This window comes from Bos grunniens, chromosome 6 (assembly GCF_055505025.1).
Source record: "Bos grunniens cultivar Pamir isolate PY7600 chromosome 6, Bosgru_T2T1.0, whole genome shotgun sequence".
Lineage (NCBI taxonomy): Eukaryota > Metazoa > Chordata > Mammalia > Artiodactyla > Bovidae > Bos > Bos grunniens.
In genome coordinates, this window is record NC_141170.1 from 93978745 (window position 1) to 93997144 (window position 18400).

General features: G+C 39.3%; 1 protein-coding gene across 1 annotated transcript in view; it reads left to right on the plus strand.

Moving 5' to 3' along the window:
* The window catches only part of LOC147371029 (uncharacterized), a 52893-nt gene extending 48195 nt beyond the window's left edge, over positions 1–4698 (plus strand). The window contains exons 5-7 of the mRNA XM_086407339.1: positions 1026–1146; positions 2925–2999; positions 3980–4698. The gene's annotated coding sequence lies outside the window, so the exon portion shown is untranslated. The remainder of the gene's footprint in view (positions 1–1025; positions 1147–2924; positions 3000–3979) is intronic.
* The last annotated feature ends 13702 nt before the right edge of the window (positions 4699–18400 follow it).

The window sequence follows — 18400 nt, forward strand, 5'->3', positions numbered from 1 at the left end:
TATATTTGAGCCTTAACTATCATTATTTCTCACATATTTTACAAGGGAAGGTGAGGTAAAAGTTCTTTGTTCTGAGATTCATTGCCTACAGTTAAATGTGGCCTGAAAGATGCTTCCGAAACCAGAAAGTGTGAAGGAAGCAGCATTTAATTTTTCATTATTTATTCTTCTTACCTGGCCATGAGAAACGTGCAAATATAGATAAATTAATATAGAGGCACTGTTTCCAGTGGTCATGTATGGATGTGAAAGTTGGACTGTGAAGAAAGCTGAGCGCCGAAGAATTGATGCTTTTGAACTGTGGTGTTGGAGAAGACTCTTGAGAGTCCTTTGGACTGCAAGAAAATCCAACCAGTCCATTCTGAAGGAGATCAGTCCTGGGATATCTTTGGAAGGGATGATGCTAAAGCTGAAACTCCAGTACTTTGGCCACCTCATGCAAAGAGCTGACTCATTTGAAAAGACCCTGATGCTGGGAGGGTTTGGGGGCAGGGGGAGAAGGGGATGACAGAGGATGAGATGGCTGGATGGCATCACTGACTTGATGGATGTGAGTCTGAGTGAACTCCGGGAGTTGGTGATCGACAGGGAGGCCTGGCATGCTGCGATTCATGGGATCGCAAAGAGTCGGACATGACTGAGCGACTGAACTGAACTAATACATGTAATATTTTAAATGTATAATATTTACAAAATGTTTTTACATGTTATTTACAAACAACCTGACATAGTAAATTATCACTGACCATGTTTACAAAGGAGAAACTGAGGGCAGAGATTTAAAAAGATTTGGCGTAAGTCACCCAGTTAATAAGGGTTAGCACTGAAACAGGAGCACTTGCCTTCTGATTCCAAGCTCAGTTCTTTTTCCATTATACCATGTGGCCTCCTAATCACCATTAGTCATGCTGCACTCATTCTCCAGTGATGGATACATTTCAGAGGCAAGGCTGAAACTGGAGTGGGTTTTGCTGTCCTTGAGGGTTTATAGTTATGCCCTGTGCATAAGAAATATGTTCTGTTAGCCTGCCAGGTATACTAGACTGAAGGCATGTGGCCTCAAGAACTGGCCAGATACAGGATCCCAGGGAATTTGGGCCAATGCAGTCATTCACCAAGAGATCAACTTTACTCCTTCTATTTCAGGTAGGTGTTAATAGTAGATGAGTATACAAAATACAAGGGACATGAGGCAAATGTGGCAGCAGAGGTTTATGAAATTACTATATTCCTCAAAAGACCCAGCATAATGTGCTGTAATTCATGTCCAATTTTTTGTCAGCTATATGAATCAATAACAATTTTATTTAAAATGATGTTGTGTCAAGGATTTTATCCCTTGCTTTAACCTAAGAGGTAAATACATAAAAATGTTCTTATATTAAAAATTCCTTTTTATTAATCTTATCTATTTTACTTTAATATTTTTATAAAAAAGAAAAAAAAAAGTCAAAATTTTCCATTGTGAATAACTCTGCCACATACAGGACATGAAGTGATTAGCAATATGTAGTAATGTGTAGTGAGCATTTCTGGCTTGCTTGAGATGGGGAAGAAAGTGTTAAATCTTTTCCTTGCTCTTGATTTAACACAGGTGGAACCTCAAAAGGTCTTCAATATGATTAGTGTTATTTTTTTTTAAGTGTGAATTGCAGCCTCAGAGGGAAGGCTGAAGCAGATCCCGATGGACAAAAGGTTTGAATTTCATTCCCATTTGGTCACGGTCATGGCCTGGACTACAAAAGTCGACACTGCTCTGGATAATTAGAGACCTTGACTTCACCAGACGTGGTCTCATTTTCTCATGAATATAGAAATGCCTCTTTAGGAAAGAGCTTGTAATTAAAATTATCCATTTTGGACAGTATTTCTGCTGGTGCCCCTGGATAATCTATCTCCTTTCCTTTTCCGTAGCTGTAATTGTTTTGAACACTGTATACATCTAGACTGAAGAAACTGTTTCAAGGAAATGTCTTAGGAAACACAAATAATACTCAGCCTCATGTCCTGCATTTTTTACTTTAAATATTTAACGACTAAAATTTACCCAACCCCTAATTTCTCTCACTCCATTTTTTTTCACAGTTTTCTTCAAAAATCAAAACCTCTTGAACTTTTAAATTTTCCATCTATGCTTAAGTACAGTTTTCTCTACCATTGCTTATATTGAGCTGTGTGGCTTTAATAAATTGAAGAAGGCTTCTTAGGGAGCACCTCCAAACTCCATCTGGTTCTTGGTTTTATGTTGCCTCTGCTCACCAACCAATCTTTGTGGTCTCTTAGAAAGAGCCCAGGCATGTGGTGGGGGTCACGAAGAGGATATGTATAAACCATAAGAATTACAAGTCCCAATTATTTGAGCAATTTAAAATTAACTTTGATTTAACCACTACTTCATCTGTATTGAATGAAGGTGCATCCGTGCTCAGTCGTGTCAAGCTCTTTGTAACCTTATGGACTGTAGCCCGCCAGGCTCTTCTGTCCATGGAATTTTCCCAGGCAAGAATACTGGAGTGGGTTGCTATTTCCTACTCTGGGGGATCTTCCTTACCCAGGTATCAAACTCTCGTCTCTTGCGTCTCCTGCATTGCAAGTGGATTTTTTACCCCTGCGCCACATTTGTATTGGTGTTTTCCAGTTGTCTATATCTGAAAATTCCAGGTGTATTTCTTCAGCATTCCACTTGCTGGAGAGATGAGAGGAGGGCCGGTAGTACTGGCGAACGCTAAGCAACTGCTAGACAATCTTGATGGATATGCTGTCAATCTGCTTTGCTATTTCTGCCTAGTTCTGATTGTGGTTCTGAAATCTTTGAAGACTGAAAAGAAATTCCTGTACTTCACAATTGAGCTAACAGCTCAACTAGGGGAAAAATACTGCTGAAATCTGTCAGTGAATGTTGCTAACTTATGTTGCATTTATAGACAGGGAGAAAACTAAGCCTAGCAAATCCTTGGGAAGATGTGCAAGCTGGCTGACAGGTGTGACATCTCAGCACAGTAAGTTAAAGCAACACTGAGCAGTGAGTGTTGTCCAGTGAGACTTGATTGGTCACAGATGACAATTCCAGCTCCCTGAGGTGTTTCTCCAATGTCTGTGATTAATATCAAATGTCAAGTAAGGCTCACTTCCAACAATAAGGTCTAAGACATACTCAGCTAAAACAACATAGGATTTTCATTTCCCATAACCCAGTGAAGCTATCCAGACATTTCCTGGGGGATTATCCCCAGGATGAATTACATAAAAAGGGCACTACAAGGGCTTTCTTCCTTAAGCAAAATCTCAAGCAGTGCACAACAGAAGCAGATCCTTATCACTTGCATGATAGGACAGGCCTTTTTATTTTTTTGCCAAAGTTGTTGTGTAGTTCAAGATAGAAGATTCTGAGACAGACTTAGATAGAAACTGAATAATACATGATCATGGAACAATGACTTCAGTCAAAGCCAGAGTTTGGCTACACATATTTAGAGTGGGAAAAGAAGAGGGGTTCTTTGGCTTTTTAGTTATTGATGCAGTATAACTGATTATAAATATGTGTGTGTATAGATGTATATACATTTTCTTGCTTTTGATGCCTACCATAGCCAAAGGTCTTAGCATCAGCATCAGTAAAATGTATGTATTTATTTTGCAAAAAATATTTTTATAGGAGATGCTTCAAATCAAAAGTATTAACTTAGCATAGTTTGTATAGAAGACATAGATGGTTTTCCATCTTTTGACTCCAGAAAGGGGTTATTTTTAAGCCCTAAATTGTGGATGTATTCCTCCTTCACATGAGCACACTTTAGGGGAGAGGTCATACGTTGATAACAAAATTGTTTTTATCATTTAATATTTAATTCCTTAGGTTAGTATCTCCGAAGAAATCAAGAAAGTTTGACTTAAACATCCATTTTCTTTGTTGTCCCCTACCTTCTACTTATCACTTCTATTTCTATGCCTCTCTCTTTATTCATCAATAATTCCACAGGGATTTGAAGTTGATTACAGCAGGAGTGTGAAAAGCAGAGACATTACTTTGCCAACAAAGGTCCGGCTAGTCAAGGCTACGGTTTTTCCAGTGGTCATGTATGGATGTGAGAGTTGGACTGTGAAGAAGGCTGAGTGCTGAAGAATTGATGCTTTTGAAGTGTGGTGTTGGAGAAGACTCTTGAGAGTCCCTTGGACTGCAAGAAAATCCAACCAGTCCATTCTAAAGGAGATCAGCCCTGGGTGTTCTTTGGAAAGAATGATGCTGAAGCTGAAACTCCAGTACTTTGGCCACCTCATGTGAAGAGTTGACTCATTGGAAAAGACCCTGATGCTGGGAGGGATTGGGGGCAGGAGGAGAAGGGGACGACAGAGGATGAGATGGCTGGATGGCATCACTGACTTGATGGATGTGAGTCTGAGTGAACTCCGGGAGTTGGTGATGGACAGGGAGGCCTGGCGTGCTGCAATTCCTGGGGTCGCAAAGAGTCAGACACGACTGAGCGACTGAACTGAACTGATGCTGTTCTTACTTTAGTCGGGATTGCATTTTTATGATCTGTCAGTGAAATGACAATTGTATGGGATCCTTTGTGTTTGGAGGACGAGCCAATAAATGCTCTGTGATTAGAAGTGACATTGAGAATTAGGTTGGCTTGAAACCAAGCTTACACAACACCAATACTAGCAATTAAAAAGTTTTTTTTTTTTTTGCATGGACATACAGTTTATTTATTTATTTTTTTTCCTCATGTTTTTTTAAATTTTATTTTATTTTTAAACTTTACATAATTGTATTAGTTTTGCCAAATATCAAAATGAATCCACCACAGGTATACATGTGTTCCCCATCCTGAACCCTCCTCCCTCCTCCCTCCCCATACCATCCTTCTGGGTCGTCCCAGTGCACTAGCCCCAAGCATCCAATATCGTGCATCAAACCTGGACTGGCATCTCGTTTCATACATGATATTTTACATGTTTCAATGCCATTCTCCCAAATCTTCCCACCCTCTCCCTCTCCCATAGAGTCCATAAGACTGTTCTATACATCAGTGTCTCTTTTGCTGTCTCGTACACAGGGTTATTGTTACCATCTTTCTAAATTCCATATATATGTGTTATTATACTGTATTGGTGTTTTTCCTTCTGGCTTACTTCACTCTGTATAATAGGCTCCAGTTTCATCCACCTCATTAGACCTGATTCAAATGTTTTCTTTTTAATGGCTGAGTAATACTCCATTGTGTATATGTACCACTGCTTTCTTATCCATTCATCTGCTGATGGACATCTAGGTTGCTTCCATGTCCTGGCTATTATAAACAGTGCTGCGATGAACATTGGGGTACATGTGTCTCTTTTCCTTCTGGTTTCCTCAGTGTATATGCCCAGCAGTGGGATTGCTGGATCATAAGGCAGTTCTATTTCCAGTTTTTAAAGGAATCTCCACACTGTTCTCCATAGTGGCTGTACTAGTTTGCATTCCCACCAACAGTGTAAGAGGATTCCCTTTTCTCCACACCCTCTCCAGCATTTATTATTTGTAGACTTCTGGATCGCAGCCATTCTGACTGGTGTGAAATGGTACCTCATAGTGGTTTTGATTTGCATTTCTCTGATAATGAGTGATGTTGAGCATCTTTTCATGTGTTTATTAGCCCTCTGTATGTCTTCTTTGGAGAAATGTCTATTTAGTTCTTTGGCCCATTTTTTGATTGGGTCATTGATTTTTCTGGAGTTGAGCTGTAGGAGTTGCTTGTATATTTTTGAGGTTAGTTGTTTGTCAGTTGCTTCATTTGCTATTATTTTCCCCCATTCTGAAGGCTGTCTTTTCACCTTGCTAATAGTTTCCTTTGATGTGCAGAAGCTTTAAAATGAAAGGGTTGAAGATAGAGGAAGGTCCTAAACTCACCTCTTTCCACAGGCACAATAAGTCTACAATGGCACAGGGAATAATTCCCTTGGAAAGGGATCTGAAAATGGGACGAATACAGCTCCTGCAATTTCATGTTTTGCCTATTTGATAGGTAAACATTGTTGTATTGTTTTAATTTTCATGTCTTGTGTATTTACTAGTAAGTTTGAGAATTTTTGTTTCTGAGAAAATTACGTTTACATTCTTTACTTTTATTTTTTCCGTATTGATTTGAAGAAACTCTTTATATATTAGAGAAATTAGCTTTTGTCGATTTTAGTTTTAAAATATTTTCATCAATTTGATTTTTTTTCTTTAACTATATTTTTGACAACTTTGGCATGGAGAATTAAAGATTATATAGTCTTGTTTGCAATTTTTTCATTAATGGCTTTCCTTGTATGCCTTTTATTGTCTTGTTTGGAAATCCATTTTACTTGGAAAGTCCTCTAGCTGTAATTTTTTTCCAGTATCTATTTCTAATGTTCTTTTTTTTTTTTTAACACTTAGAACTTGAAGCAACATGAAGTTTATCTGACTATTTGGAGTGAGGTGAATATCTAGTTTTATTTTCTCCCATTTGGATATTTTTCCTATTGCCATTAAATATCATTGAATAGTCCATTCTTTTCCCACTAATTGGAAATTCTGCTTTCATTATATACTAAATATCTACGTATTTAGGGATAAGTTTCAAGACTCTGTTTTCTTGTTTATTTCTGCATCAGAACTGTGCATCAATATGTACTGTAGCCTGTATGTATCTTTTGTTACTGTAGGGAAGAATAATAAAAGTATATTTTATTATTAATAAATTAAAATATTTTTAATATAACTAATAAAAATAATTTTTATTATTCTTATTTTTCATAACATTCAAATGTTTTCTGTGGTGAATATTTTTCAAGTAAGGGGCATTTATTTAGAACATCTGTTTAAGTCATCTCTTACAGTTGTTAAAAGTTGTGTCTTATAAATTTGATTTATAAGAAATCAAATTTCTTATTTATTTCTTATTTACATCCTATTTATTTATTATTTACTTAATACTCCTAGAGTTTGCTTATTTATTTTAAAAGATTTTTTGATGTGGACCATTTTTAAAGTTTTTACTGAATTTGTTACAATATTGCTTCTGTTTTGTGTTTTGGTTTTTTGGCCCTGAAGCATGTGGGATCTTAGCTTCCTGACCAGGGATCAAACCTGAACCCTCTACATTGGACGGTGAAGTTTTAACCAGGGAAGTCCCCCTCTTATTTATTTTTATGTGTTTTTAAATCCATTTTATTGCTCTTATTACTGAGTTTTTTTTCTAATTAGGTATTCTTGGTATAAAGGAAAGCTTTGGTTTTGTGATATTTTAGCTTAATTTAGCTTGTTAATAAACTCTATTAGATCCAATTGCTTCTAATTTATCCATACTCTTTTGAAGATTTCTTCTAGCTCGTGGCAGTATATGGCTGCCTCAAGTTCTGATTCAGCCTGCAAGACTCGGCTCAGTTGTCTGCAAAACTCCTTCCCTTGTGTGAGGGGGCAGCTGTGTTATAACAAAATGAGCACCGAAGGTGCACTGAGCACACAGGAACTGGACTCTGATTTATATGCCGTATCAGCTAGGATTGGGTTCAGGCCCACATATCAGAAAATGTGGAGTCGTTTAAACATCACAAGATGACTTTTTAATCGAAATATAATTGATTTACAGCACTGTGCTAGTTTCAGGTGTACCCAGGAAAGTGATTCTGTTTTACATCTGAAAAGAATCTTTTTTAGATTATTTTCCCTTTTCAGTTCAGTTCAGTAGCTCGATAAAGGACAGAAATGGTATGGACCTAACAGAAGCAGAAGATATTAAGAAGAGGTGGCAAGAATACACAGAAGAACTGAACCAAAAAGATCTTCATGACCCAGATAATCACGATGGTGTGATCACTACCTAGAGCCAGACATCCTGGAATGTGAAGTCAAGTGGGCCTTGGAAAGCATCACTACGAACAAAGCTAGTGGAGGTGATGGCATTCCAGTTGAGCTATTTCAAATCCTGACAGATGATGCTGTGAAAATGCTGCAGTCAATATGTCAGCAAATTTGGAAAACTCAGCAGTGGCCACAGGACTGGAAAAGGTCTGTTTGCATTCCAATCCCAAAGAAAGGCAATGCCAAAGAATGCTCAAACTACCGCACAATTGCACTCATCTCACATGCTAGTAAAGTAATGCTCAAAATTCTCCAAGCCAGGCTTCAGCAATACATGAACTGTGAACTTCCAAATGTTCAAGCTGGTTTTAGAAAGGGCAGAGGAACCAGAGATCAAATTGCCAACATCCGCTGGATCAAGGAAAAAGCAAGAGAGTTCCAGAAAAACATCTATTTCTGCTTTATTGACTATGCCAAAGCCTTTGACTGTGTGGATCACAATAAACTGTGGAAAATTCTTCAAGAGATGGGAATACCAGGCCACCTGACCTGCTTCTTGAGAAACCTATATGCAGATAAGGAAGCAACAGTTAAATAATGAGTATAATGTGCTGTACAGTAGGTCCTTATTGGTTATCTACTTTATATATTGTAGTGTGTTAATCCCAAACTCCTAATTTTATTCTTGCTATGAAATCTGAAGGTGGGAGTAAGGGCTGGTTGTGTGGTTTATGAAGTCATCTGTGATATCAAGAAAATTGTTCCTACATTCTAAGAAAATGTGTATCAGAAATTATGTCTGATTTCAGGCTGGCAGGAGGAAGAAGAGCTGAAAAAGTCCATGATGCCCCTTCTTTTAAGGCCACTTCTTTAGAATCATCCCAACTTCTTTCATGTACAAACCCTAGGGTAAACCTACCCATATGGCCATGGCTAGCCAGAGAAAAGTCTGGGGAAAATGGTTGTGGCTAAACTAGTTGTTAATGAGCCCTGAAATCAGAATGTTTATTACTTAGAAAAAGTGGGTAGAGATGGATTTAACCATCTAAGTCACTAAATTCAAGAGTGAATGTAGGCCAATTCAATTTTTTTTCCAAAAAGGAAAAAAATCATTTTTTTCTCCCCGATGACAGAATAATATACTTCTATTGGAAACCATTCACACAAATCAGAAAATTTGGAGACAAGTAACTGACACTCTTGATTCATGGACCTGACATTCCAGGTTCCTATGCAATATTGCTCTTTACAGCATCGGACCTTGCTTCTATCACCAGTCTCATCCACAACTGGGTATTGTTTTTGCTTTGGCTCCATCCCTTCATTCTTTCTGGAGTTATTTCTCCACTGATCTCCAGTAGCATATTGGGCACCTACTGACCTGGGGAGTTTCTCTTTCAGTATCCTATCATTTTGCCTTTTCATACTGTTCATGGGGTTCTCAAGGCAAGAATACTGAAGTGGTTTGCCATTCCCTTCTCCAGTGGACCACATTCTGTCAGATCTCTCCACCATGACCCGCCCATCTTGGGTTGCCCCACGGGCATGGCTTAGTTTCATTGAGTTAGACAAGGCTGTGGTCCTAGTGTGATTAGATTGACTAGTTTTCTGTGAGTATGGTTTCAGTGTGTCTGCCCTCTGATGCCCTCTTGCAACACCTACCGTCTTATTTGGGTTTCTCTTACCTTGGGCGTGGGGTATCTCTTCACAGCTGCTTCAGCAAAGTGCAGCCGCTGCTCCTTACCTTGGATGAGGGGTATCTCCTTACCGCCGCCCTTCCTGACCTTCAACGTGGGATAGTTCCTCTCGGCCCTCCTGCGCCCGCGCAGCCACTGCTCTTTGGACTTGGGGTTGGTCCTCCCAGCCGCCACCCCTGAAGACGCTTACTCCTTGGAAGGAAAGTTATGACCAACCTAGGCAGCATATTCAAAAGCAGAGACATTCCTTTGCCAACAAAGGTCCGTCTAGTCAAGGCTATGGTTTTTCCAGTGGTCGTGTATGGATGTGAGAGTTGGACTGTGAAGAAGGCTGAGCACCGAAGAATTGATGCTTTTGAACTGTGGTGTTAAAGAAGACTCTTGAGAGTCCCTTGGACTGCAAGAAAATCCAACCAGTCCGTTCTGAAGGAGATCAGCCCTGGGATTTCTTTGAAAGGAATGATGCTAAAGCTGAAACTCCAGTACTTTGGCCACCTCATGCGAAGAATTGACTCATTGGAAAAGATTCTGATGCTGAGAGGGATTGGGGGCAGGAGGAGAAGGGGACGACAGAGGATGAGATGGCTGGATGGCATCACTGACTTGATGGATGTGAGTCTGAGTGAACTCTGGGAGTTGGTGATGGACAGGGAGGCCTGGCGTGCTGCGATTCATGGAGTTGCAAAGAGTCGACACGACTGAGAGACTGAACTGAACTGAACTGACACTCTACCACTCAAATAAATTTCCATTACTATCTCTGAACAATTTTTCATATATCTCCTTGAATAGACACATAATTTTACATAAATGGCATTATTTCATGCATTCCTTGCTTTCACTAAATCTGCTGAGTGGCTTGTGTTTCCTTAAGATATTTACACGTACCTTACAATTGTCTGCAATTCCCTTTCTTCAGAGGTGAGTAAGGCCGTCTTCCTCCCTTTCTCAGCATAGCCAGTTCTTTGCTCCATGGGTGTGGTTAACTTCCTTCCTTCCTGCTTCTCACTATGGCTCCCTACCTCACTTTCTTTAGGGTTTTGTGCAAATGTGTTTTTCTCAGTGAAGCCTCCTGAAATCCACTCCATTTACAACTATATTCGTCACCCTCCTTTTCATATTTTAATTTTCTCCATAGAACTTATCACCTTTTAAAATGTTATATACATTTAGTGATTTTTCTGTTTTCTGTTTCTTCCCAAGACAATGGAAACTCCATGAAAGTAGGGATTTTTGTCTTGTTCCCTGTTATCCAGCGCATAGAATAGTGCTCAGCCCAAAGTAAGTACTCAATAAATCCTTGTTGAGTGAATAAATCCACAGTAGCTCATAACACCTGATCACATCATTAGTTGTGAGGATTAAATGAGATAACATGGATGAGAACACAGCACAGCGACAGGAGGCAGAGGCTCAGAAGAGGGACACTGAAGCTGCTTTTATTTCCATGTTTCTCTCAGAATACCTGCCATGCTATCTTTAAAATTTTATTTAAATGTTTATTTCACCCTGAAGCTCCATGGACTCTTTAAACCATTCTCATTTGTTTTTGCATCACTGGCATTGATCATGGCCTAGTATATAGTAGGTGGTCTTTAAGTCGGAACTGACATGAATCATTTGTGGCTATTCCTAAATCTGCAAACACTGCCATACTTTCTAATTTCTAAATGCTTTCCCCTGATATCTGTACTGAAATATTTATGAAGCTATTTGGTACTCAGAGGAAATCAAGTTTTAGCACAGCTGAGGCTATCTTCTCTCTCTAGTCAATGGTTTTGTTGAAAGCTCATTTTAATAAATGCACTAGAGAGGCATTTTTGAATAGGGAAGCGTCATTCAGCTTTGTGAAATGTCCAGGTGGAATAAGTATTAGATGCTTTTGTTATTTCTGCCACTTTAGTTAATGAAGCTGTCCCATTTATAATATAATTAGAGCCAGTGCAATCCTCTCACCAAATATAAAGTGACACACACAGGGTCTTGTTATTAAAGCGTTCCCTCTGAAGACTCACAGGAAACCATTCAAACACAGGACTTGACTTACTGGGGTGAATACATCCAATTAAGAAAATGGTAAGTAATTTCATGAGAGAAATTCTAATTCTTACTAAAGATGTTCGGTATCAAATCACCTTTAATTTTTTAAGATCCAGAGGAAGCTATTGTATAAACATGTTTTTGTTTTCCCTGGATGGGACATTTTTATAAGGCTGTGGTAACAATTCTACCTCTAAATACAAATTCAGAATTCAAGGAGAGAAAAAAAGTGTGCCTATAGTGAGCTCCTAGAGACTGAAGACAAAATTAGTCTTTGAAATTCGGTAGTCTCACTCCTAAGAGTGCAAGATAAGTCAACAAAAAACATAGAGCTCTGCAGAGACAAAATTCAGCTCCTCTTCATGGTCTATTAGGCCAGATACTTTTCTAGCAGTCAGGACTTTCTCTTGTCTCTGTTGCAGAAATCAGTGTTATACATAAAGTGGCAGCTCCTCTGAGTTAACTTGCTTTACACACTGATTGCCTGACTCTTCCATCCATCCAGCTCATCCCTCAAACGCCCCTATACACATTTTCCAGAGCAAGTGTTGCTTTTCTCCAGGGCTTGACAAACGTGTACATCTTTCTTAGCCAAAAACGTCTACATACAGTCAAGAAAATGGACTCTGTAGAATTGAAACATGTTGGGCTTTAACTGAGTCACATTTACTTCATCTACTAGAGTGAATACCCTGAGTTCTGTATCAATCATTTATAGCTACTGTAGTTGAAGTGTGATAACTGTTTTAAGCCATGCAACACATATTTTGGGGTTTGGCAGAGATGCACACTAAATCTTTACACAGCAAATTTCTAAGGCAGTATGAACAGGTAGGTTAAATCATACTTGAATTTGTAAACTTTTAGGATTTCAGGACTCTGATGTAGGATTTAATGCTACTTATAAGGAAGAGGCAGATATCCTAAGGGCTTCACTGGTGGCTCAGTGGCAAAAAAAAATCCACCTACAATACAGGAGACCCCGGTTCAATCCTGGGTTGGGAAAATCTCCTGGAGAAGGAAATGGTAACCCACTCCAGTATTCTTGCCTGGAGAATCCCATGGACAGAGGAGCCTGGCAGGCTACAGACCATGTGGTCACAAAAAGTCGGACATGACTGAGTGATTAACCACACACCAATATCCTAATGTCATTTCTCCTTTAAAGCTTCCTCTTCTTCTGTTCGAAGATGCCAGGCACCCATGAGAAATAGTAAGCCTAGTTGAAAAACCTGAACTTAACATCTGAGAGAACCAGATTCAAGTCTCCATCTTGTCATTTACTAGCTTTGTGACCTTTGGTCACATCTTTATCTGAGTCATACAAAATACAGCCAATAACCCCTGTTTCACTGGATGAATGTAAGGGAAAAAATGAGTTTATGTTGCTTGGTTTTTATATACAGCAGGAGCAAAGTAAATGGTAGCTGTTTATTTACCACATTTTTGGGTAAAATTTTAGTATTTCACACGGGGGATTCTCTATAGTAGATGATGTTTTAGTTGACCAAACCAAAAAAAGCTTATTGTAATTTATAGCAGGCTTTATAAATAAAAGGGCTTCCCTGGTGGCTCAGCTGGTAAAGAATCCATCTGCAATGTGGGAGACCTGGGCTCGATCACTGGGTTGGGAAGATCCACTAGAGAAGGGAACAGCTACCCACTCCAGTATTCTGGCCTGGAGAATTCCGTGGACTGTGTAGTCCACGGGGTCACAAAGAGTCAAACATGACTAAGACACTTTGGGCTTCCCTCATAGCTCAGTTGGTAAAGAATCTGCCTGCAATGCAGAAGACCCTGGTTTGCTTCCTGGATCAGGAAGATCTGCTGAAGAAGGGATAGGCTACCCACTTCAGTATTCGTGGGCTTCCCTTGTGGCTCAGCTGGTAAAGAATCTGCATGTGATGAGGGAGATCTGGGTGTGATTCCTGGGTTGGGAAGACCCCTGGAGAGGGGAACAGCTACCCATTCCAGTATTCTGGCCTGGAGAATTTCATGGACTGTATAGTCCATGGGGTTGCAAAGAGTTGGACATGACTGAGCAACTTTCACTTTCATAAATAAAACATTTTAGAGCCATTTCAGTTGTTCTTAAAGCATTATTATTAGTAATATTTACCCTAGTCACTAAATAAAGGCTATTTAACACAACAGATTATGATTCTGTGTTCTATATCTGTTGGTGAACATGGCTATTCTTTCTAGAGCCATTCAGAGTGGTTGTCACATTTGGTAAGAGCATTTGTGTATATTTTGTAATAACCTTGAGTTTTTAGTTTGGGGAAGGAGGAAGATGAGAGCAAAGTGTTTGGGAGTCACTTGGAAATGAGCAAAATGTGAATAACTTAGGGTGCCTAAAGGACAGAATGACTGAATTGTTTTAAAGGTTGGTATGTAGGCTGTTGAGGGACGTTTGTCAAGACAAAAATCAATGTGAGGTTCATTGCACAAAGGAGGAAAATGGTAGGGGTGGTTTTGACTTCAGTTGGTCAGGCTGTGGGAGGGTGAACAGACTGAAAACCCAGTTTTCTTATTGACAGAAAAGCTGAAAGAAGTTACACGAAAATGAGAAAAGACACTTCAGGTCATTCTGCTCTGTTTGAAGTGGAAACTTTAGAGACACAATGCAGACAAAGACTGAACTTTAAGCCTGGGTTGTTCATCTAAGTGTGTGTGTGTGTGTGTGCATGTGTGTGTTATTTTTGCCCTGAGGCATTCCTCTTTAGAGCATGACAGTCCATCTGAGTTATTTTTTTTATTGGATTTTGCGTAATTTCCCCCTCTCACTTCAGCAATGGTGTTATTGATGCAGTGGTCTTGGTTTCTAAGAGTCCTTTCTGGCTTCTATCATGACCTCACTGGCATTTCATCCACACACAGGAAGCCAGAAGAGAACTCCTGTTTTATAGGCAAAATGTCTGCAAAGTCGAGGGCATTCAGCTTTGAGCACAATGGCTGATAATTTCAATTTTATGGTATGAAAACATGAAATGTATCCAGTATTTTTGTCAAAACTGTGTGGTAAAACTAAAGCCTCATATCTGGCTATGTTCAGTTACAAGTATTTTAACGGGAAGCAGAGAGGAGCAAGATGAGGTGGGGGTAGGGGGTCACAGCCCTTCTGGAACAGAGCCCCGCTGGGCCTTTGGAAGGATGGGGTGGCTCTGACACACCACCACGGTGTGTGTGGTGGGCCAGAGGGAGCAAAACAGAACAATCACATCCTGGGGAAGATGCAAGGCCCTGATGAAAGAGCATTCTTAGGAGACAAATGAGGGAAGGAAAAGTTAGGTTAAGGAAGCTGCGGGAACCAGCCAGCCGAACTGGTCTGGAAGGATTTGGAGATGAAGAACTAATTCCTCTGGTGGTTCCTATGCTTTCAGCACACTGGGGAGGAAAAACTGCTTTTCGAAAGAACTGGGAGGAATGATCAAAATCACTTAGTGAGCCCCTTCTCTGGTTTTGGGTATGTCACCAACCAATTCCCTATGTGACTCGGGGCTTATAGTTCACCTCTGAGAGGAGGGAGTCTGAAAGAATGATCATTGAAGACCTCAGACATTTTGGTTGTCAATATTTATTTGAATTAGTGGATGACACAGACCTGGTGACTTGAAAGAAAAATTAGGAACTTGGTTAGAAAATTCTCAAAGGCAAACTTTGCATATACAATCCTCAAATATTCAGATTTAGATAGAACATGAAGAACAACACCAGTCAGAAGCCTTCCTCTGTTTTCAAAAGTAATTTTTATTGGAGTATCATTGCTTTTTAATGTTGTGTTACTTTCTACTGTGCAGCAAAATGAATCAGCTATATATATATACATATATCCCTTCTCTCTTTTGGACTTCCTCCCCATTCAGGTTGCCGCAGTCCATTAAGTAGAGTTCCCTACGCTATACAATATGTTCTTATTATCTATAATATTATTATCTTATTATCTATAAGGTATCTAGTTATCTATTTTATACATATTGTCAATAGTATTTATGCGTTAATCCCAGTTTCCCAGCTCCTTCTGTCCCCCTGCCCTTTGGGCTTCCCTTGTGGCTCAGCAGTAATGAATTCCTCTACAGTGCAGGAGCTGCAGAAAATATGGATTCTATCCCTGGGTCGGGAAAGTCCCCTGGAGGAGGGCATGGCAACCCACTTCAGTATTGCCTGGAGAATCCCATGGACAGAGAAGCCTGGCAAGGCTACAGTCCATAGGGTTGCAAAGAGTTGGACACTACTGAAGCAACTTAGCACACAGCACCCCTGCCCTTTCCGTGAAAGTGAAAGTTGCTCAATCACATCCAACTCTTTGCCACCCTGTGGACTGTAGAGTCCTTGGAATTCTCCAGGCCAGAATACCGGAGTGGGTAGCTTTCCCTTCTTCAGGGAATCTTCCCAACCCAGGGATTGAACGCAGGTCTCCCGCAATGCAGGCAGATTCTTTACCAGCTGAACTACAAGGGAAGCCTTCCTCTTTACCCCGAAGTCCTCCTTGTTTAGGAGCTCCTTTAATAGAATGTCCATAGCTTGACTTTCTGTTTTCCCAATTCCACCATTCACTTTGGAAAGTTCAGTTTAGGGAAGGTCAGAATTTGTACTAATAATACAAGAGAGATAAGAAGTCCATGTATCTTTCTTCTTAGGAGTTGGGATCATGGGGAATATGACATCCTTCCCTTTTGAAAGCAGCAAGCTATCTTGGGCGTACAGAGTCTTAATTCTGGCCCAGAAAGGCCTTCCATTTAGGAGGTTGCACTGAGCCAGTGAACTCTGAATTCCTTGCAATTAGCTTGTTGTTTGTAGAAAGATAAATGCTAGTTTAAAAAAACCACAACTTTGGACATTTATTTACTGAGAGGATCTTTCTGTTGGGGAAAATATGGCCTCAGAAGCAATTATCTGGCATTTATTGCTGTAGATAGTATACCTTGCTTTTCAATCTTGATTTACAGGGAAATGTGGAGGAACTTTCCACTAAGCAAGAAATTTTCTTCTTGCCTATTCAATTTCTCATCTTTATTTTCAGGTATTTTTAATATTTAGAACATTTTTCTTTAGGTCTATTATCTATGAAATTATTATAGAATATAATATACATTAATAATTAATATAATATATGATATAATATAAATTAGAATAATTTAAAATTAATTAAGGATTTAAACCCAAATTCCAAGCATGGTTTGTTACTATTTTCACCTCTTAATAGCCATGTTGCCTTAGATAATTACTTCACTGAATGCAGCCTTAAGATGTGTTTTTACAACTCCAAACTCACTGTTTGTTAATGAAAAATGCAGTCAAACAGCTGGTTGGTTGTTCTGCAAAATTGCAAATCAGCAGAATACTTACTCTTAATTAACTGAATACAGAGAAGACCATGTGGTCATTTCTTCAGTGTGTTCATTGTTAAGATTCAGATTATTAAAAAGGCAAATGATACCTATTTGCTGCACTCTGCATAAGGGTGATAGGGGAAAGGAGAGAATAGGAATGAAATTAGATGATTTGAACCTTTAAAAGCAGTCTTGCCTTTTCTTGCACAAAGTGTTTTTTCCCCCTCTGTTTTAAGATCTCCTTTGGAATCTCAGTGGGAATGAAAGAGCCTTCTGAATACTATCTACTTTGAGCTTACCTAGTCCTTAAAGCACCAAGTAATTTCATATAATTCTTATAACTGGGTTCATCCATTATTATTCTGGGTGGCTCACCATGGATGCTTTACCAGATTGCAAAGAAGTCTTCATTTTTCATTTACTTTTATTCAAGTTGAAAGTTTAGAGAAATGTGATGTATATTAACTGTCAAACCACCCTAGGCCTTAACTGACTTGAAAATGCATGAGCCAGGATTTTATTTGGTGGTATTTAAGCCAAGAAAATTTTTTGAAGATTGAAAATTATTCAGAAGTTAAGACATACAGACACTGACGTCTAATCATGTTTTAATTTTAAACAGGATCAGAGGAACAAGGTGATATGAAATCATTCAAAATTACCTGAAAGGAGAAGGGTTTCACTCAAAGGTGGAGTGAACTCCAGATGTGTTCATATGCTGTGCCTAAGGGATTTGGCTAACTAGAATATCCTGAGACCAAAGTCAAGGTAGTCAAGGCAGAATGCAAATCATAGTAATGGGGAAAATGCAGAGGAACCAAAGACCAAATTGCCAACATTCTTTGGATCATAGAGAAAGCAAGGGAGTTCCAGAAAAACATCAATGTCTGCTTCACTGACTATGCTAAAGCCTTTGAGATTACAACAAACTATGGAAAATACTTGAACAGATGGGAATACCAGACCTGTCTCCTGAGAAACCTGTATGTGGGTCAAGAAGCAAGTTAGAACCAGACATGAAACAATGAACTGGTTCAAAATTGGGAAAGGAGTATGTCAGACTGTACATTGTCACCCTGCTTATTTAACTTATATGCATAGTACATCATGTGAAATGTTAGGTTGGATGAATCACAAGGTGGAATCAAGGTTGCCAGAAGAAATATAAATGACCTCAGATATACAGATAATATCCCTCTAATGGAGAAAGTAAAGAGGAACTAAAGAGCCTCTTGATGGGGGTGAAAGGGAGAGAGAAAAAGCTGGTTTAAAACTCAACATTCAAAAACCTATGATCATAGCATCTGGTCTTATCACTTCATGGAAAATAGATGGCGGGGGTGGGGGGGAAGTGGAAGCAGTGACAGATTTTATTTTCTTGGACTCCAAAATCACTGCAGACGGTAACTGCAGCCATGAAATTGAAGACACTTGCTCCTTGGTAGGAAAGGTAAGACAAACCTAGACAGCATGTTTAAAAACAGAGACATTACTTTGCTGACAAAGAACTGTATAGT